Source organism: Gavia stellata, unplaced genomic scaffold, assembly GCF_030936135.1.
Source record: "Gavia stellata isolate bGavSte3 unplaced genomic scaffold, bGavSte3.hap2 HAP2_SCAFFOLD_44, whole genome shotgun sequence".
Classification (NCBI taxonomy): domain Eukaryota; kingdom Metazoa; phylum Chordata; class Aves; order Gaviiformes; family Gaviidae; genus Gavia; species Gavia stellata.
The window spans coordinates 843,542-866,020 of NW_026777121.1; the positions used below are offsets into that span (position 1 = coordinate 843,542).

General features: G+C 42.8%; 1 pseudogene; it reads right to left on the reverse strand.

Annotated features, from left to right (window-relative positions):
* Nucleotides 1-1,816: 1,816 nt before the first annotated feature.
* LOC132321708 (transcription factor E2F3-like) lies at nt 1,817-21,401 on the reverse strand (annotated as a pseudogene).
* Nucleotides 21,402-22,479: the final 1,078 nt, after the last annotated feature.

Here is a 22,479-nt window from a genome sequence, read left to right on the forward strand (position 1 = left end):
CTGGGTTCCAAGAAGCAGCATGATAGGCACCAAGAGTAAGAATAGAGAGCTGTATACAAATCTAAACTCTTTAAAAAATCCTTTTTATTGATTCATTACCATACAAAATTTACTCAAATTACATCCATTTGAAGTGGTGAGATCACAGCTAGGGAACAGGTCATCCTTTCATAAATCGACTTACAAAACCCACCATAAAAGCTTTTTTTGGTTGGGTTTTTTTTTTACAGTATTTTACAGAGGGTTTCTTTTTAAACTAGCATACAATGCAAAGCTAAATTAGATTAGTATTTTGGCCCCACACATTGGGGGAAGTGTTTAATTTGTACAAAAAGAGATGGTCTGCGTTAAGTCTTTGTTTTCTCTTCCCCCGCAGAAGTGCCCCTTTGTCTCGCAAATTTTCACGCTCACACAACTTTTAACTTTCCTCTTCCACAAGACAAAAACTTTAAATACTGCAATTTTATTTACACATCCACATCTTAAAAAACTCTTAAAAAATTACAAACCAGCTAGAAAATATTCTGGCAGTGTTTACAAATTAATTCTATTGGACAAAACTGCTAGGTAACTAAAGTGTGAGTTGAGAACATACGTCAACTTAAATACCACTGCTGAATGATCTATGCCCACATTTGTACAAACACACACACACTTAACACTGTTTTACAGTTCTTTATGTGTTGCCCTTCATACATTTGTTACATTCCAAAACTCACACAGTCATACAGTTTTCTTATTAGTACTGGGACTGCTTGCCTTTTCATGTGTGAGCTTTCATAGCAGCAACTCAATGGTACCAGAAAACCTGCATACACAATATTCTACTACAGTACAAATAGTACTAATTTTCTGAGTGTGTCAGACAAGCAGAACAGAAATGGAAACAAAAGGATTATATGGGCATCATCTAATCAACATTACATTAATTTAGCCCAGAACACGGCAACGTATTTTACACGCAAAAAAAAAAATTATTTAAGACTTCTTAGAATTCCTCTCACGTTCAAAAAATAAATATTGGTACTATACTATACTCTCAAAGATCTTCAAAAAATAAATGCAATTCAGTTGATGTGGTACTTACAGTTAGATACTTTGGAAAAAAATTAGTTCCATTTTGCTGGCGAAGAGAATTAGAAAAAGCTGTAAGCAGAGGAAGCTAACCCACCGAGATAAATATGATCTATTGAACAAACAAAGCTTGGCATACGTGTTTTCCATAGAGGGAAAAACCCACAGTGCATCTCTAGTAGGCACTTAACACAAAGCCCCACTTAGTACCACAGAAATTTATGTACCAGTTCTAATGCACACTGGGGGCAGTAAAATTGAACTGTGCATCTTCGTTCCAGTTTAAAGAAACAACCAACAAAATCTACTTTCACGCACACACACAAGCATTTTTTAAAATCTGTGATTACTACGAGCAGTGGCAGAACTTTATACTTTTCAATAGCTGCAATATACACTACATTTACAGTGTATTTTTTCATTAAAAGCTTTTAAGGACATAAGTATTTGACCTCATAATGAGACATATACAGAGCTCAAAATGAGCATTATGACAGCAATTTAAACATTCCCACAAGGAGCTGAAGAATCCCATTGCACGCTTTTGCATTACTTCATCTTTACGTTCACTGCAGGTACAACCCGTGTTGTGACACTCAAAAGACATGCATTCTCTGCAGAAGGCACAACCTGAAATACTATTATAAAATTGTTATATAGGACTAAACCAGTTCATTGAGCCCTCCTCCGTAAGCCCCCTTGTCAGGGGAAGCAGAGACTGGGGGAGTGTGAAGACAAAACATTTACGGTCGCCTGCTTGCGCTTGCTGACTCACAAGGCACTGGAGCTCAGGGGCAAGGAGAAGGCCTTGCTGTAAAAGCCTTCCCTTGTTCTTTATAGTATTTCAGGGAGTACTTAATTAAAAGATCAGCACTGTTCGAGAGCCTAGTTTATTTAATAATGCTATTTGACAGTAAGTAGGGGACAACTCGGAATGATGGCAGGTTTGTTCATTCCGTTAAAACCACGATTTAGATACGGACAGCGTTTAAGACAATCAGCTGTTAGAAATTCATCCACCAATGAAGGAAGCTTCTCTAAATCGTAAGCATCAAAGAGGTCACTGATGCCTTCTTCATCCCCAAGGCTCAGCAAATAATCTTCCTGAAGCAGAGGAGGCAGCAAATTCACAAAGGGTCCTTCAAAGTTTGGGGGAATTTGGTCCTCGGTCTGCTGGAGAAGGTTGGCTGGAGAAGCCAACGGAGAGATTGTTGCCATATTTACTGAGCAGTCACCTTGTCCTGAGTTAGCAGAAGCCGCTTCTGGAAGAGGAGGGAGAGAAAAAAATAAAGATGACCTGTTTAATCTCATTAGAAATACTAGACACTGATCAAACAAAGTAACCACTGTGTAAAGGGCCTTTCATAAAGGATCACTTCAACAAAAAATGGCCTCCATATAATTTCTAGCTTGTTTTTGATATGTTACAAAGGGCTGCTCAAAAATAGGCGTGTTGCTATCCCCTCTGACTTTTCTACTAAAAAATTATTTTACAAGGTTCAAACAACTACTGGGGGAAAAAAACCAAATCAAGCGTAGTGAGAGATGCCCATTTTTCGGTACAACTCATAGTCAAAGTGAAAACTGTCTAGGCAACAGACGTCATCAGTGACACTGCGTAGCTGCATGTACCCTTACACAGAGATTTCTGCCTCTGGCGTTGAGGCGAATCGTTGCTGCTCCCGTCTTGAAAACGCAAAAGGAACAAAACTGTTTGTTTCTTCAGTATTGCACAAACTTAGTTCCCATAGTTCCATCGGATATGCAAATATGAAACTTATTTTTCTTCTGCATCAGTTGTTTAAACATATTTCCCCCTCTCTCAACCAGACAGGCAGAGTGGAAAACGGATACCTTAGCTTTTCGCTTCCTAGAAAAATAAAGCCAAAAAATCAGAGCTGGATATCTGAAGTTTAAAATGAAATCTTGAATGAGAGCACGAAGGAAGGCCGTTAGTATCACAAAGAAATATTTTTACCTTTGGAAATGGTTTTGGAAATATTTCTCTTGTGGTCCTGACTATAGGCTTTCATTGGACTGAGGGCATCGTTTTCCTCTGGGCACAGGTAAACTTCAATAGGTCCTTGAGTACTAGAGAAATGTATCAATGCATGCTGCTAACAAAAGAAACCTCAGTAAGGTGTTACACCAATGAACACAACAGAACATTGACGACACTGAGTAAATTCTTGTTGGGGTGCGAGTGGTGGAATACATCGTTTACAAATCAAAAGAACCTGAAATCCCCCATGGATTTTTTTGAAGATGTGAAAGGCTTGGCTGATGTCTCTTGTAGACTGGAGAGAACATAAAAGCTTTTCCCCCTGTCTGTAGGAGAGACACCGCAGAAGCCCACCGTTTTATGTGTTGTATCATAACCAGAGAGGTATGAAGGATTGAACTCCTAACATTTTCCTACAACCATAATAACCTGGAGTGCTCTGATGTCATGGGACTATGGGATGCAAGTCACAGGTTTTGTTACTATTCATAACAACATTATTGGATGTATTTGTGTAAACGTTTCTGCTTTTAAACAATGCCAAAACATCCTTCTCGCTCATCCAAAAACCTTCAGCACTAATTCCCACTGATCTCAAGTAGGTGTATGTAAGTCCCCCTGTTTATCAGGGAAGTTTTTCCAAATAACAAAAGAAGAAAAAAGATGCCATTTTCTTCACCCAAACTTGTTGATGTAAGTCTTTCTGCCCCCTCAAGGCAGCAGCTCTAATTTTGATGGTGTTTCTGAATAACAGGAACTCCTAATTAATCTCAAGAAATATTTTTTTCTTAACTTTCACACACTGATGCAGTACAAGAAGATGACATATATAGACAGAAAATCTGCAAAGTTGCTCGTGGTCTTATGAAACAAAATCATAAATGACTCCAGTTAAAAATAAACCTGCTCCAGCTGTATTACATTAATAGTTTTAAAAAGCAGGAGTACGGGCATGATATACCTCTTTGCAGACTTCTTTCAAATACATTTTATTGTGCCCTTCGACAAAAAGTTCCTTGTGTTATTTGCGTTCTGACAGTTACTCAGCATAGGAGACAGCATTTACAAATACAGAGAGCAACAACCGAACAGGGATACCCCAGGGCACAGAAAACAGTGAAGAGTACTCAGGGCAACGCTATAGATAGTTAGAAAAAAGGAGATGGGAAGAGCAGGAGTTGGGGAAGGTACTGTTGAGTGACTGAGGTGTGCAAAAAAAGACACTGAGATGTAACTGCAAATGAGAGAAAGAAATAGGACTTGTACTGCCTGAAGCTGAAAATTAAATGAGGAAGTTGGGTATAGGGGATAAGGGAGGTCTAGGCGCTAGTTTTAATGATTGTGTGCATCTCCCTCTACCCGCCTGTTTTCCCTGAATTAAAGAATCAAAGCGTAATGCCTAGAGGAAAGAAACAGGAAAGCAAGCAACGATAACAGTATAGATTTATGGATACTGATAAAAGACATCCCTTCCTCACTGCAGCAAAATGATTTATTCTTCCGAAACCTGCACCTAGGTTCAAAGGGGAAATGAAGGACACAGGCAGGGGAAAAAAAGGATGGAAACCGTAATGGGCCTAAGCAAGTAGAGAATAATCTTAGGGAAAGAAGCGACAAGGAATCCGGAGTCTGGTCCTGCCCGCCCGGCAGCAGCCGGCCCTGGGTGCGGTGGAACCAGCCCAGCGGTAGGGATGCAGGAGTAACACAGAGGTATGAAGGCAGCACGGGGCTTTCTGGGGTTTAGCCCTATGTCTCATTGCTCCCTGAGAGAAGAAATCGGGTACATTTTTGAATCTCTAAAGCAGTGGCTCGTGCAAATTATTCGCCTTTGCACAACATACTCGGCTCTGTCATAACAACCGGGAATTGTAAAGCAGCGCACTTTTGCCCCCAAGAGAGAAAATCCCAGGAGCAGCTGAACCATGTGGTTCATAAACCATGAGAGGAATGAAGAAAAGTAAAGCTACTCCCTGAGGATATCTTCAAAGAAAAGCCACCTGAAGCATTTTTTTCTGCGACTGTGACATCAGCTAAGGGAAGGGAGAAGCAGCTGAGCTACCCTAGACATCTACCTGAGGTAAGGAAAAGAAACAGAGTGAGGATGAAAGAATGAGAGCCAGACATCTCATATACAAAAGCTGGCACTCAGAGAGAGAGAGACTGTGGCTTGAGTAGCAAGGGGCAACAGAAAAGGGACACAGATCACAGAATCACTAAGGTTGGAAAAGACCTGTAAGATCATCAAGTCCAACCATCACCCCAACACCACCATGCCCACTAAACCATGTCCCGCAATGCCACGTCCACACGTTCCTTGAACCTCTCCAGTGATGGTGACTCCACCACCTCCCTGGGCAGCCTGTTCCAGTGCTTCACCACTCTCTCAGGAAAGAAATTTTTCCTAATATCCAATCTAAACCTCCCCTGGTGCAACTTGTGGCCATTTCCTCTTGTCCTATCGCTTGCCACTTGGGATGAACACAGACAGCTTCAGAAACAGAAGTACTTTTCATAAAATGGGAAAGGAAATCCCCATCCCCTACAGACTTCACGATAGCAAACAAAAAGTGCACTAGCAGAATGTACAATGTTTTACACAGATGTGTAAAATCAGTGTCAATGAAGCAAAGATGATGATGGAAGAAGGAAGGGCAAGAATGGATTCTAGGAGTAAAACACACATTTCTACAATAACTAACACTTCAGAAAAGAAAATCCTACATGAAAACATATGTCTCAATAAATTAGGATATCAATAATATGAGTCATCAAGACGCTTAAGGCACTGAGTTGGCCATGAATTTTATAACTAAAACTACACAAAGCAAAAAAAAAAAAAAAAAAAGAAGAGCTGAGTCTCTTAAGAGAGAGATTTGACATGGTTGCAAACAGGAAATTTCAACTGTCAAGGAAGAGCTGCTCTTCACATAAAGTATGGCAAAAGAGAATAACCTGTAAATAGTGTGGATTCCTCTGAAGGAACGCTGGAATTGAGAGAAAAGGAACGAATAATGATCGCTTTGTATAAAACGGTTTTTAAGATTCCCCTTCCTTTTAAAAAAAAAAACACTTCCAAAGTTCATAAGACAGATGAATATAGGACTGTATGCCAATTATAATCCAACCTGGGCATCAGTTACCACAGTAAGACTCAACACACTTGCTCCATCTATAGAAAAATGATCTATAACCTGGCAGGAAAAGCCAGGTTCTCCTTACCTCCACTGGGTCAGGCACTTCAAGTCTTGTTTCTGGAGGAGCTTTCACAACTATAACAGTTTGGTCTTTAAGGCCACTAATTTTTCAAATATCTTGATACGTCACATAAGCTAATGTAATCACGGTTAAGGAATTTTCCAACCCAGTTGATAATATATTCAGACTATTAGAAGAGGCATAATTCTTTCAATTATTCTTCCATTTTCTCATGGCTACGTTGCTTTCAGCCCAAAGTTTTCTGTTCTCTACACTGGAATCACAATTGCAGTGAAACGGTGTGAGAATTTCCCTTTGATCTAACAGCTGGGGCCACTACTGAGTGACAAAAGGGATTCTCCATGCCGAGTCCTCTCTCTTCTCCTTTCCACGCGTAAAGCTACTTAAGCTAAAGCTCAACAACCCGCAATTACTCGCAGACTGTGCGAAGCAAAATTTTTTTACACGCTTGCTGTGAAATGGCAGAGAACTGGAAATCACAGAAAAAATGTAAAGGAATTTACAGATGCGCATACACAATATATTTTTGAAGTCATCGATAAAATGATAATGTCCATTTTCATTTGAGGCTTTTTTGTTAAACATTTATATATTCAGATATTTATTTATTCATTTGTATTATATGAAATTATTTCAAAAAACTACTTAAACAACTACTTTGAACAACTTGACAGTGCAGAAAGTTGGTTTCTGCATAAGCACGGGATGAATCTGAACATTCTGCTGTTCAACATGAATTTGTCCAAATCAACGTGAGCGTTTTGGTGGGTTTTGGCACGGTGGTGCCTCACTTACTGACCTGCGTAACTGAGGTGTCACAGAGCTTTTGGTCGCAAACTGTGAAACGGCCGCGATCACAGGCAAGCGCTTCCAGGTCTTTGGTTTCGTCATCCGTGAGGTATCTAGCACAGTATTTATGCCATAGAAATAAAGAGCCTAATTTATTATTCTACCTTCGGGGGGTGTAAATGTGAACAATTTTGGTAAATGTCTGCTGTTACCATACAGTAAGACAAACTGCCCAAGCTCAAAACGCCAATACATCTCACAGAATCACAAAATCACAGAATCACTAAGGTTGGAAAAGACCTGTAAGATCATCAAGTCCAACCATCACCCCAACACCACCATGCCTACTAAACCATGTCCCGCAATGCCACGTCCACACGTTCCTTGAACGCCTCCAGTGATGGTGACTCCACCACCTCCCTGGGCAGCCTGTTCCAGTGCTTCCCCACTCTCTAAGTAAAGAAATTTTTCCTAATACCCAGCCTAAACCTTCCCTGGTGCAACTTGAGGCCATTTCCTCTTGTCCTGTCACTAGTCACTTGGGCGAAGAGACCAACACCCACCTCACTGCAACCCCCTTTCAGGTAGTTTTTAAAGAGCGATAAGGTCTCCCCTGAGCCTCCTCTTCTCCAGACTGAACAACCCCAGCTCCCTCAGCCGCTCCTCACAAGACTTGTGCTCCCGAACCCTCACCAGCATCGTCACCCTTCTCTGGACACGCTCCAGCACCTCAATGTCCTTCTTGTAGTGAGGAGCCCAAAACTGAACACAGCATTCGAGCGCCGAGTCCAGGGGCACGATCACCTCCCTACTCCTGCTGGCCCCACTGTTTCTGATACCTGTAGCATTGCATGGGGTTGTTGCAGGACCCGGCACTTGGCCTTGTTGAACCTCATACAATTGGCCTCGGCCCATCAATCCAGCCTGTCCAGATCCCTCTGCAGAGCCTTCCTACCCTCAAGCAGATCAACACTCCCACCCAACTTGGTGTCGTCTGCAAACTTGCTGAGGCTGTACTCGATCCTCTCGTCCAGATCATTGATAAAGATATTAGACAAGACCGGTCCCAAAACTGAGCCCTGTTGCACTCCGCTTGTGACCAGCCACCAACTGGATTTCGCTCCATTCACCACGACATTCTGGGCTTGGCCATCCAGCCAGTTTTTTACCCAGCGAAGAGTGCACCTGTCTGAGCCATGACTTGCCTGCTTCTCCAGGAGAATACTGTGGGAGACAGTGTCAAAGGCTTCACTGAAGTCCAGGTAGACAACATCGACAGCCTTTCCCTCATCCACGAGGCGGGTCACCTGGTCATAGAAGGAGATCAGGTTGGCCAAGCAGGACCTGCCTCTCATGAACCCGTGCTGGCTGGGCCTGATCCCTTGCTTGTCCTGCACGTGCCCTGTGAGCGCCCTCAGGATGAACGTCTCCATAATCTTCCCCGGCACCGAGGTCACGCTGACAGGCCTGTAGCTCCCCAGATCCTCCTTCCGGCCCTTCTTGTAGATGGGTGTCACATTGGCAAGCCTCTCACACCTGACTTGGACCAAACGCAAAGCAACAGGTCAGGGGGCTAAACAACAGGTCAGCTCTCAGGCAAATGGCTTTTATTGAGGCTTCTACCACTCCTTTAGTAAGGTTTACTAAGGTTGGCAAAGGCAGAGTACAAATTACAGCAACAGTGGCTGCCACTGTATGAACAACGGAAAGGGTTGCATGGTTTTCAAATAGAACGACAATCTTCATTGCTGTAGCTCAAAGCTGGGCATATCCCAAAACATTCAAGGTAGCGATCAGTTACTGTCTGATTCTATTTAGGAGGAGGAGGAGGAAGCACACAGCCAGGGCAGAAACGCTGTTTTGGCACTATCTAATCACAAGGGAAAAGAAAAACATTTTCAAAAGCAGAAACTTCGCCTTCAGAGATGGAGCAAAGGAAGAGGCTTCCCAGCTCCCTGAGTCTTCAGCAGGTCACCTCACGTCAGACCTCAGTGAGGCGAGCGAACGACCATACTGGGATGCGCTCAGATTCGTCCCCAGGTGTCACACATCCACATTCCTTCCTCAATAACCACTAGTATTATCAGTAACCTTAGGGCCACAGAAGGATTTGGGGAATACGCTCTCCTACATCCAAAAGCACGAGGCCAAGACGCTGCTAATGCTGATCCCTCCTCGCCCATCCCCAAGGGAGCCATCAACTGCAGGGCAGGGATCTCTACCACCGCAAACAGCGCTAGAAAAACAGAGAAGTATAATGCTCGGTTTTGCTTTGCTCTAAATCTCTTTGTGGATGAAGGCAGTGCTGACCCTACTCCCTATGCCACTCGGTGGTCTTGCTTTCATACGCATTTTGAGATGCAAGCACAACCAAAAGACAGTATTTACATCGTTCACATTACTTTTTACTGACGCTCCTGTAGTTATTTCCTATCCTTCAAAACAGAGAATAAGTCCACCTTATTAGATGCTCTTTAAAAACTACTGACCATTAAAAGTAATAAAAGTTTTCAGCATTTTCAGCATTTAATAAAATGCTCTCTTCTGTTGCCAGCAGGTGGGAAATCTAGTGAAAATGAGAACTGGTTACTTACAAGGGGTATTAGCAGCCAAAAGACCAGAAACCTTATGAACCTTATGCAATTGAGCATTGCTATTCCATTAAATAATTAAGTCTGAAATAGACATTTTGAGAGCTCATAAAACCTTTATCTATGATATTCCACTATAGATTCTCTAACCAGAGGAATCTAAAAATTTGTTGCAAGTTTCAGACTAAACTGACTCCCAACTTTATTTTCCTCTCTGTGTCTGGAATTTATATACGCAGCAGTTTAATGTAAAAATAAAAAAAATTATTAAGTAAGGAGTACACACACACACAAGTCTTCGTTACCTTAGCAAAGACTTTGTCTGCAGGCCTTTATAATTTCTGCACACATAAAAATGGGGTTTGCTCTGGGCTCAAAAGAATCGAAAGAGCACAGGTTTTGGATGTTGTCACTCATTAATCAGCTAAATTCTTGGTTCTGCTCTATGTGACCATGGATGTTAATGGGCTCCTTCATACACCACCTTTTTCTCCATTTTTTTTTTTTTTGACATTCCAGAAGCATTACAGGTGCAAGTGGCTTAAGTAACTTTTATATAGAACTACATTAAAACCCATTATCCAACTTCTGGAAATTTCTGATATTTCATATCATATTACTTAGTGGAATTCTCTTTGTGTTACAGAGCACAGCAAGACTGACCACCGCTGAGGTTTCGAAAAAAAGGATATCTCTGATTCCCCGAGTCCTCTGTTAGCAGCTTGAGGTCCAGGGTGCAGCTTTGGATCAGCTCATCCAGTTTCTTCTCTTCCTGAGTCAGTTCGGTCACCTCCTTCGTGAGGCCTTGACACTGGGCCAGCATGCCACCATCCTCCGACAGACGGCAGCCCCTACGGATACAGAGGGGGAAGACGCCCTTTCAGCATTTGTAAAACTTGACCCTGTGCTATGGCAAAGGGAAGAGGCAGCCTTTTACAGTGCAGATCAAGTCCTCATCTCCTTCTCCCTAAACCTGCCCATAGTGAGTCAACATCAACTACGCTTCCCAGAAAAAGCATCTTTTTATCATGCCAACACATTTTGGAACTACCACCAAGAGGGAAAAGCCAAATATTTCTAAGCTCTTCCAAAATCTTGCTTCTAACTCACCTCTCCTCTAACCACACCCTGAAAAAGACTGAGGATGGCAGTAGGTAGAGATGTGTACCTAGAACTTACGCCGCCTGCAAAAGCAAATGACTTAATGCAGTATTCAGACAAAATGCTGCTTTCTAGTTTCCCTGACAAATGCTGTTTATACACTGAAAACCTGTCTAACAGAAAAAGAAAGCTTTATCCTGATAGAAGGCGTTTTGGATGATTGCTTGGGGCAAAGTGTTAGAATGGAAGGTGGGAGAAGAAAAATACTGCTGCTCTGTGACAGTGAAATCAGCCAGCAGGAAAGGAAAAGGATAAGGAATACTCACATCCATTGTATGTTGGTTTTGGATTTTTTCTTAATGAGATGGATGCCTTCCAGTCCATTGGTGATGTCGTAAATCCTCCTTTTTTGCACCTTGAGGACCTCTGCCGCTCTGTTCAAATCTAAGACCCCATCAGGAGATTGGCTCAGCAACTGAATGAACTTCTTTGTTAGAAGGGCAAGTGATGTATCATACCAAGTCTTTTCTGAAGGAGATTTTGGAGCTTGGCAAGAAAAGAGAAAAAAAAAACCAAAACAGATAAATCAGTTTTCTCATTTTGGTTCCGAAAGCAGCATCCAGAAATGAAAGGATGCATATTACAGATATTTCTTTCATTTTTACTACAGAAATCTCTCAAACCTCTGCATTAAGACACAACTTACCACTGGGTATTTATTTGCATTTCAAGCTGCACTTTTCCAAAAGTCACAGGTACATGAGCAAATACATACATTTTTTTAAATGCAAATCTTTCCATTAGTCTGATGGATACATATATGCAATATTCTACTTAGGTTTTCACTATGTGAATTCTTAAGAGTATTTTTAGTATCTATTTATTCTGGCAGCAATACCAAAAATTCCCCTATGACTCTCCTCCATCAGGCTGATAGCCAGCTTTCATCAGGGTTTGATTTTCCCCTCTTGTAAGACAAGTGTTTCACATGCAATTAAGCAGGACTTGGGTGTACTTCAGTGGGTGAACACAACGACAGATTCCATCAGCGCCAGACTCCACGGCACGGCGTACAGAAAACTCAAGTGAATTAGAGGAGATTGACGCAAGACACAATTTATAATCATCATTTCCCCATAACCAAACAATGCTCAAACTGGGCAAGGGGATCCACTTCTTTTAAATTAGAAGTCAGCAAACGGCTTGGATCTTACTAGACAACGCGCTCTTTTCACGCACAAATGTAGCAATAGATGAGCTTTTAAGAGTTTAAATATGGAGATGAGAATAATTTCTAATTCTAAATGTTTGAGGACTTTGTGTCAAGGGAAATGAGCCAGCCATTATTAGAAGTCTGCTGGGCTGGTACATCTCAAACCTTTCATTTGCTTCAAGTATTACGCAGGATGGATCTTAGGCTGATCTGGTGGTCATTTTCATGTTTTCAAGGTTCAGGTCCCCCACTTGATTGCAGAAGTCAGTCAAAACTGAAATCCTACCCGAAAGTGAACCTTTAGGCTACCCTGAAACATTTTGAAGGATATGATGGCTTTTCAGTGAAAACCAATTCATTGCCTCTTTGCAAAGAGAACCTGCTGTATCTCATTCTTTGGTAGCTTCAGGGCTTGTCTGCATGGGGAACTGGAGGAAAATTCGTATCAATTAGGCGACATTCTGGATTTAGACCAGCATGATTTTTGTTTGTTTGTTTTAATTTGGGGTTTGGAAAAGAATGAGAGGGTCAGAGTGAGAAGGGCAAGAGGCTACTTGACCCCCAGCTAAACGGGGATGTGCTCCTGGTCATGCAGCAAGGGGGTTCTCTCTACGGCCTTAGCAACACTGCAGCAGCATCCTATGCACCGAATGGTACTGAACTTCTGCGAGAACGCACTTCGATTTAAAACGGACTTCATTTAGCTTAACGAAGTTTAGTTTAATGAAGACAACTGTGCTTGTTTAACTTGTCCGCATTAAGTTCGTCTCTTCAGCTAATTTCACTTTTCCCATCTGCCTCAGCAGAAACAAGACTTAGACTGGTGAGGAGGGACAAGTACCCCTCCACACCTCTTGCTCTCCCATCACTACCACTGCTGCCCCAGTCCTCCTCTTTCCCCATTCCCCTCCCTCTGCAAGCCTAACTCTCCTGCTGAAATCCCCCAAACAAGATGGCAAGGCTACACCCCCAGCGCCTGTTGCAAGAAACCTACTGCCCGAGGCAACGCAGGCGTGCAAAAATGAAGACTTGCAGCAACTAAGCAGCGGCAGTAATAATCTAGTCGTACCGCAGGGAGAGAAGGCAGCTCACAAAAAGCAGGCAGCGTGCAATGCTGCTGGGGCACAGCTACCGCTCTTTGCAAATCCCTGCCGGGGGGAATAAACCCTGCCCATCAGCTGCTGTAACTCCAGCGACGAAGGAGGCGGCTGGCCCGATTAGCCCTGCCTAATAACTGTGCGTTTGAGCCCGTCGCAGTATCTTGATTCCTCAGCATCTACCTCTCCTAAGCATCCCCCGCTTCGTGTCCTTGGGTGAAGAGGAGGCCCTGGATGGCGAGGCTGCAGGCTGCCCGGCGGGCGGAGGGACAGACCTGGCAGCCAGGAGCCTCTGCGGCCTCTCAGCGGCTCTGCACCAACCGATCGACGCACGCCGCAAACCCGTTGCGTGCTGCTGGCTGCGGGGGCGAGGATGTTGCACACACATCCGGGCGAGGACAGTAATAAACACGCGTCTTTAGCTAGGTAACGCAGCCTGTCGTGCTGGTTCACACTGATCTCAAGCTAGTAAAATCAAAAACTCTGTGCCATACAGCGTGTTACCAGTTCCCTTACTTGTTGGACTACCTGGACTTCTTGTCGCAGCTCTTCCTTTCCCCTTTGGAGTCTTTAGTCCTTCAGCCAGATACTGGTGGCCACTTTCTCCTAGCTCCAGCCTTCGTTTCGCCTGTTAAAAAAAAACCCAAACAAATAGTAATTTTTTTTTAATTGATGGGTTGTTAAGAAGTGTATTTCGCTTCACCAAACACAATATTGGGGTTACAGGAAAGGCGGACAGCAGTGAACTTTTCGCAGCAAAGTTCTGTATCAGTACAGGTTCATACCCCATATTCATCACAAGGCAATCTGAATATTTATGGGAACCCAAAGGCAGGCTTCAATGTTTCACTCTCAGAGGCTAGGTTGATGGTTTTGTTTGGAAAATTTAGCAATTTTTTTTAATTTGAAAAGCTGAGTGACAGTTGTATGACCCGCTTCAGTCCAGTCTGGACCTTTTCAAATACATATGAAAAATGTCTACCTCCACTTGAGTTGAGAACGTTTCGGTTAAGAAAACCAAAGACAAACGCTCAAGCACACAGGTATGCACCCGGAAACCTACATTTCTTCTGAAAAACTCCTTACGTCCATTGAAGTTTGGGCACAGGTAGTATAAGTGCAAGGGGAAGGAAAAATGTAACTTGAAAGGATGGCTTTGAGAGGACGAGTAACTTCCATTACTGTAAGCTTTCCATCAACGACATACGAGACGTTACATCAAGAGCAGCATTGGACAACTGTTCTCCTCTGCTCGTCAGGAATTCTTGTCCTCATTGAAAGCACAACCACTCCATTTATTTCATATTAACTAGCACGTTTGCATTAAAGCTGCCTACATAAAAGCAAGGCGGAGCAAAAGTAGTATCAGAAAGATGATGCCTGAAAATCAGCTAAATGTTGCATTCAGCTCAATGGAAAGCTGTGTACACCTTGAATAATAAAAATCATGGATGACACTGTTAAACTGTGCAACACACAAACTGCAACCAAAACCACCACCAATATGAATTTTGTTCCTAGACAGAAACACAATCTACTATCTTTGGAAACAATTCTATACCCTGCCGTGCTACTCGGGTTACTGAAACTAAACCTATCCTAACAATAGGAAGGACATTACCTGGGAAGACACAGGAAAAAGAAGACAAAGAAGTTTTATGTCTAATGAAGTTTAGCCAAATAACTGTTTCCCAAGAATGTTGTTTATTCAATTAGGTAGAATAATTCAGAGTATTTTATTTGCTTGCTCTTTAGACTTGCCCCAAAGGGTTGGATCATATTCAGCTCCTCAGTGAGCCAAGATAAAATAATACATTCCGCCATGGAGTTGTAGACAGATATTTCCATATTGTGGATTTAGCTTGTGTGTTTTACTTAGGGTCTGTGACCAAGAGAAGGCTCTAAATAAATTAATTTATATGCGTTATTTATGGATAGCTCGCTAACATCTTTGTACTGGACTCCGTTTGCAAACCTCAAACTTATTAAAAGGCAAGTTAAAGCACATGAAACGTGTACAAGCCCTCGGTGTAATAGCATGTACAGAGTGCTCAAGCCACTCTTCTCTATATTTTGTGCGAAGGGGCAAGGCACTAATTCCTCGGTGACAGAGCAAAACTGAACTAACTGCATCCTTCTAACCAGCGCAGGCACCGGGCTCCGGGCAGCCCATGGGTGGCAGCTTCTCACGGCGCACAACACCTCTGCTCCGCTCCCCGCGGCAGCGGCTCCGCCATCCAAGGACACAGATTTTAAAAAGGTCGGCTGTTAACAAAAACGTCCAGCTAATATGTTTAGCCAACGTAATTGGATTAAATTACGATTACAGCTATTCCAGACGGAGAAATACATTTCACACTTTTTTTAAAGTAAGTGTTTTTCCACCCTGAACACTGTAAGAGCAAAGGCAGGAGGGGTGAAAAGGGAACAATCCAGGGCATGGGAAGACTAGGCCAAAGGGATACAATTAAAGATAAAAGAGAATCTCAAAACCAGGTGTGAGAAGGAGGGGAAATGCTAAAGACTTAAAATCCAGAGATTTGCAGCGGCTCTCTCCATCAGAAGAGAAGCTCCGGTTTGGACTACACATCAACACTTTTTGTCTCAACTTGTTTGCAAGACACAACCCAACAGTATTTCACCCCTGCTTTTGTCGTTAAACACTTACAACTTTCTCCTGTGAACTTCAAATAATCAGGTTTGGTAGTGAGAGAAGACAAGCAGCGCCCTTCAGCTGCGCGCAGCTGCCCAAGCCTGTCCGAGTGTGTCGGGCTGTTACAAACAACCCGCTCTCGCCGGTCTCACCGGCACGCCGTAGCTACGGGCAGCGCCCGACTAGCGAGCGCCTTCTGCAAAAATACCGAACGGCAGAGACAGCACTACAGGATAGTTATTTTGTAGGGCACAAAGCATATGGAAAACCTGAGAGAGAGATACAGGGCAAAATATTTTAGAAGAGTTTGAAAGAGCTTGGTGAAGTTACCGAGAGGCGATTTTAGCAAACCCCCGGGGATGTTTAATTTCTGGCCAGATGCTACAGGTCACTCAGCAAGTGCCTTCTTCCCCTTCCTGTTTTACAAACTTCATAACAAGATGCAGGATTGAAGTGGCATATTCTCTCAATTTCTTCTTCCCCGACTTACAGACCAAAGATTTTCTAGTGCCTTTTTCTTTGCACTGGAGATCCTGGCTGACTCACAGTTTCTCCCTCCCAACTCCAACATTGTTCATAGTGCTTTCTGATATCAGGCTTCCATTGAGAAGTCTCAAGATCTGTGTTCAGCAATCAGCAGAATCGGTAACCCTTTTAAAAAAAAAATATCTTGATTTGCCTAACTTATTTCTGCTGCAGGACTATATTAATTATTTGCAGTATATGTACAAATTTTGTATTGTCTTGACTTACATTGTTTGATCAAGCATAGCATGCAGAATCTCTGACACGGTACGTGGGACCTGCTAAGAACTAGCAAGCCAAAGGACACCAGCACTAAGCGTCCCAACGATAGGGAAAGATAGAAAGCGTAGGGACTAAGAACTCAGCAACATGAAACTTGAGTGCAATAACTGGAAGTCAGGTTCCTCAGGGGGATTGTGAAAGGATCATAAAGCACATGGGGCACTGAGACAGTGAAGCCACAAATCCCTACCTCCAGCAAGAGCCGTAAAAGTAACAGGAAAGCATCCTATTGATCCGGACCAGACACCTTACTAACCCCTTGGCTGAGACCTAAAATGTTTGGCATCAACTGTTTTGAGTTCATTTTCTCTTTCAATACTACAAACAACTGCTGGTCTAAATACAACTATGGATCCACTGTGCAGTGCAGACCACTAAAACCAGGGGGCCCCTCGACTCCTATGTAGTTATGCTCTTTTAGGTTCAAGCCCCTTCTAAAAAAAAAAACAAAAAAAAAACCCGAAACCCAGGTAGCTACCACAATTAACATCAGAGGCAAATCCACAAGAATGTCTTCATAAGAACACTTGTGTCTATAGGAAAATAGAACCTACTAGGATAAGGATAATATGTCTAAATACCAGGTGTATTCGTTAGGAAGTATCTTCTTTCCATTCTTTCCATTCACTTGTTTTTGACCTTGTGTTTCAAGATGTTCTCTAACATTTCCCCCCTTTGAGACTTCTGGATATACTTTTTAATTCCCATAAGCCTCAATCTCCCTTTACTTAGGTTCCACCACTTAGACAGAAGGTGGTGGCATTTGTCACTTTTCTAACTGGGCCTTGTCACACATTCTCCAATTTATCCCATCTTCTTACAACCTGGTGTCGCATTAAAGGGCAAGGCGATTTGGAAGAAAATAAACCCCCGTGCGTTCCAGCTTGTCCTCAGGTATCAGAGGGGCTGGGGGCAGCTAGGCTTAGATTCCGAGTGATGCCCTACTCTCTGTGTTACAAGTCCGGTCGTGTTCAATGTGTTGAACAGACTACTGGCAAATAGACTTTTCCGAACTACCGCAGCAAAATGGATACCGGTATCTTTTAGTAATGTTAGAAACTTTTTCAGACCTCAGTCAAGTGGGAAAGTAGAAGGAATGAATCAAAGCCTAAAAAGACAGATAAGTAAAATTTGCCAAGTGGACAGATTCTTTACCCTTAGCTTTGCTACGGATGTTACAAATCTGTAATATAAAAACTCATCTACACAGTGTATGTAGGTGAGCAGGCACTTCTTTATTGCAGCACTGGACGCCCAGGGGATCGCTCCACCTAGTGTGCGTGCTTAGTTTCTCTGCTACAAAAGTTATATACAATCAAAGTATACATATTCATCATATTTCCAAGAAACAATTAACATATTCATACAATTTCCGAGAACTCATTAGTATGTGTAAATGCTCGTGACGCATGCGCCTTCAGGTACACAGGTGGTCATCTAAGGTCCTCTGGTGGTCGTCCGTAGTCTTCCTCATGGTGTCCTCTAGTTGAACCCAATCTTTGTGCATGCTTAGCTTGGTTGCAAAATTCTATTCTTGGAATCTTCTTAAGTTTTCCTCGGTTTACTGACCAGGCCTACAATTTATCATTCTCTTGACAAGCAAATTCTACCTATTCACAATGCTACATTGTTCAACAGTTAGTTTCTGATTGAATCACAGATAAATCATACCTGGTTACCTTCATACAGAATATATAATGTAATTTTTAGTAATCGGTCTCTGGATTATACTATTCTATCAATATCCATACTTAAATTAATCAATGGTTATTTCTATTAATAGCTATTGATTGGCATTCTTGATATTTGAATCAAGATGGGAAAGCTAAGGAATTTTCCAAGCAGCATCACTGGTGCATATCAGGTCACATTGTCACGGGACTCAAACAAGACTTTTCTATTCGATTCTTCATCGTTCCATCTCATTACTGTTAGTTCCTTAGTATGGAACAGCGACTCCCTGGTGAGGTTCCTATGGTTATTGTTTCTAACTTAAGAATCCTAACTTATGCATTTGTATTTTATTATTTTATTTATTAATCAAATTTAAACTTTCTATATGATCATAGTTTGATTACTTTAAAAAAATCAGAGTATTTACAACAAGTATGCATATCCAGCTTAGAACTAAAGCAAAGGTTAGTCCTTTTGAGACCATATACAGTAAACCTCGTCAGGGGACAGAAACAGGAGTTAATCCTGAAATCGTAGGGAAACATTACCTGAAAGAATATGTTATCTCTCTGGGAAAGTTTCTGTTCTCTCTCCACAGGTGTGTCACTGTGAGCGCACCACTGCCTCTGGACGTGCCTGTGTGTCAATACCAACCTGGAGCCTGGGTGTATCTGAGGACATGATCAGACGAGAAAAGAGAAGAGCCGTTGAAAGAGAAGTGGAAAGGACCTCTCCAGATTTTACTCACCACCTATACTGCTGTCAAGCTTGAAGGACTTACTCCGTTGATACATTACAGCAGGATCAAGCCAGCCACATCACCAAAATGGACTGTCAAACAAGAGGGACCTTAACGTTTAAAATTAACTCGGGAATCATGAAGTTGTGGGTTATATCTCTTGCAGCGATGTCAGGAAGCGCAGAGGTCTATAAAGACGAAGAGGTCCCAATTCTAACTTTGATACAAGGGTTTGGCAGAATGCCTAATCTTACCAGTGTCACAGCATGTATCTCAGTCTCTCATTCACCTAGTCATCCCATCCCATGGGGTATTATACCAATAAACTCATCTTTACTAGAGGAATATGATAACATCACAGGAGCCTTTAAAGGGCCTAATGTTTCCTACTATTTGGACAAAGACAACAAGTGTAGACAAAGAGGCGTTGCATTAAAGGGCAAGGCGATTTGGCAGAAAATAACCCCCCGTGCGTTCCAGCTTGTCCTCAGGTATCAGAGGGGCTGGGGGCAGCTAGGCTTAGATTCTGAGTGATGCCCTACTCTTTGTGTTACAAGTCCGGTCGCGTTCAATGTGTTGAACTCTCACGGTTACGGATACACTCGTAACACCATACACTTTCAGTCTAGTCGCGTTCCATGAACTAGCACGGCCACACTTAAGGGATTTGGTGGCATTCAGTGAGAACTGTCACGGCTAGATTAACGAATAGTGCAGTTTATTGAAGCAACAGATACACAAGTTCTTTTGGGCTGCCGGTGATAAAATTACTGCCTGCAAAGCATGTGCAAATACCAAGAATATGAGCACTATAGCCTGGCGACAAACGCGTTAAGTTATAAAGCAACTCTATAGAGACTTCTAAGTTGCCCGGGGAAGCACTCGGTGTAACCAAGTGTTCGAACCTTACCCAAAGGCGTCCCTGTGGGGGGGAAGAGAGGCTCTGATCCCAGGTGTCAGGGGCGGTCTGCGATGGTATCTTCCCTGGCATCCCTCCTCTCTTAAGCCATTTTTATTTTATCTGTCCTTACAGGTGGAGCTTGAGTGACTCTAGTCATACATACCTCTCTTGCAATTGGTGTAAAAGTTTCTCGTTCTGCTTTTAAAGGTATAGACTGAGAAAAATCCAGAGCGCAAGCTCAGCGAGGGGTGGTCGCACCTTGGAGGTGGGTAGCTTTGGGATGGAGGTGTGGTGTTTTGGTATTATAATGAGATTATAATGAGCAAAGTTCACCCAAAGATAGTATTTTGACAAAAAATGACAGACTGTTGGCTCGGGGTGGTAAATATGCAGCTCAGGGTAGGAAATATGCGGCTTGTCAGTTCCATAGTACCTTCCAGTTCCCGTCTTATCCCAGAGCCTGGCGGCGGTGTCTCCACTCCACTCCACCCTCCGTGCAGTTTCTCTTAGAGTCAGCACACCAAACTCCCCTGGTGTTGCCAACATCTAAGGTTGCCTAGGGAGCTTCTGTGGGATGGATTCCTTGCACATTCGCCACACTCACCCTGAAGATTTCTTCAGTGCTGTACCTTCAATATAAATTTAATTTCTAAGTTACTTCAAGAGGTAGTGATGTTTTACAGGAATAATATATGGAAGTGGTAAGAAAATCTAACTACTTCAAAAGAGGGGATTGATACCAAAGATTTAAACAATTTAGCTGTAAGACAAACCCTTTTGGATAAACCTTATCAGAAAGGGAAGTTACCAAAGCTTAAACTGTGATCATCTATGCCCTAACTACATTGCTGAATTGATATAATGATAACACCAGAACACAGACTGAACTCATGTCTCAACTACTGTAAAGGTCCTGGATCTACTATGCCTGAGTTAACCAACTCCTCTGTCGGAGTTTGACAACAAGAAGAAGAGAAGCATTTCAACAGGACTCTTAAAGGCTGTATTATTGCATAATCAAGTTAAAATTGAAATATTATCTATTTCTGTTTCTTTTCCAGGTTGTAAGAAGATGGGATAGATTTGAGAATGTGTGAAAAGGCCTAATTAGAAAAGTGACAAATGCCACCACCTGCTGTCTAAGTGGTGGAACCTAAGTAAAGGGAGATTGAGACTTATGGTGTCGCGTTAAAGGAATGCAGTTTCGAAATTTGTCTGTCAGAGTCCCAGGACTTTCACTGACCCATTTATCAGAGCCCCAGCAAGAGGACTTGCACTGAGCAGATGCACAAAAATTGAAATTAGTTATTTTATTGAAAGCGACAGAAACAGATTCGAGATTGCCGTTGATAAATTCACTAACTACAACAGTGCTACTAATTAAGGGTAATATTGCTAGCAGACTTGATAGTAATACAAGAACCCGGGGATAACTGTCACCCAGAGGGTGAGAGGCGCAGCGCTTATGTTGAAACAAGGTTTAAAAGTAAGAAAGAAAAATGTAGAGAAGACACTTTGTAACAACTGCACCAGTACGTAGACATATTAGAGATAAAGACTGTCTCCACTGACTCTCTGCTGATAAAGATTGTCTTCACTGACTCTCTGCTAACTAGCAATAATGATTAGCGCAAGGACGAATCGTAGAAAAATAGAATGGACTGCCAAAGTAGTGCCCTAGAGTTAACTTGTCTCATTATAATCTCATTTTAATACTAAAAAACACACCTCCTAGCTAGAGAAGCCCCGACCCAATTTATCCCCCTACTCTCTGAGCATGCGTGGTGAATTAAAAGAGAACTGTAACTTTAAGATGAAGTAAGAAAAGTATTAACCAATAGTTAATTACGGGTAGCACCAGTAGGCGTAACTAACTTTGTTAACTGTTTCAAATACCTGTCATGATTTTAACCCTGTGTGCAAGCTTTGTGGAGAAATCCCCTTGCACCCGGCGCCGCAATAAACATGCCTGCTTTATAACTCTGTGTGAGTTGTGAAGTTTGTTTCCGCATGTCACACCCGGTTGACTCAGCTGGGCCCTGAGGCCCAAGTGCGCAATATCAAGCGGCTACTGGTTCACGAGCACTACAGTAATATCACGCAGAGGAACGACATCGCCCTGCTGGAACCGGACCGGGCAATGCCCTCTAGCCTCCAGGGACCTAGCCCCGCGCAGCAAACGCAACGCACGGGGCTGGCTCCTGCTTTCCTCCCGTGACTGCCCTGCACTCCAGCATGGGAGCAAGGCTCCACCATACAGCTCTAGAAGGTAGACTGAGGAGATGAGGCTGATACAGGATTTACCAAAGCCATGGATGTCGTGGTTTAACCCCAGTTGGCAACTAAGCACCACCCAGCCACTCGCTCACTCCCCCCGGGTGGGATGGGGGAGAGAATTGGAAGGGTAAAAGTGAGAAAACTCGCGGCTTGAGATAAAGACAGTTCAATAGGTGAAGCAAAAGCTGCGCAGGCAAGCAAAGCAAAACAAGGAATGCGTTCACTACTTCCCACCGGCAGGCAGGTGTTCAGCCATCTCCAGGAAAGCAGGGCTCCATCACGCGTAACGGCTACTTGGGAAGACAAATGCCATCACCCCGCACGTCCCCCCCTTCCTTCTTCTTC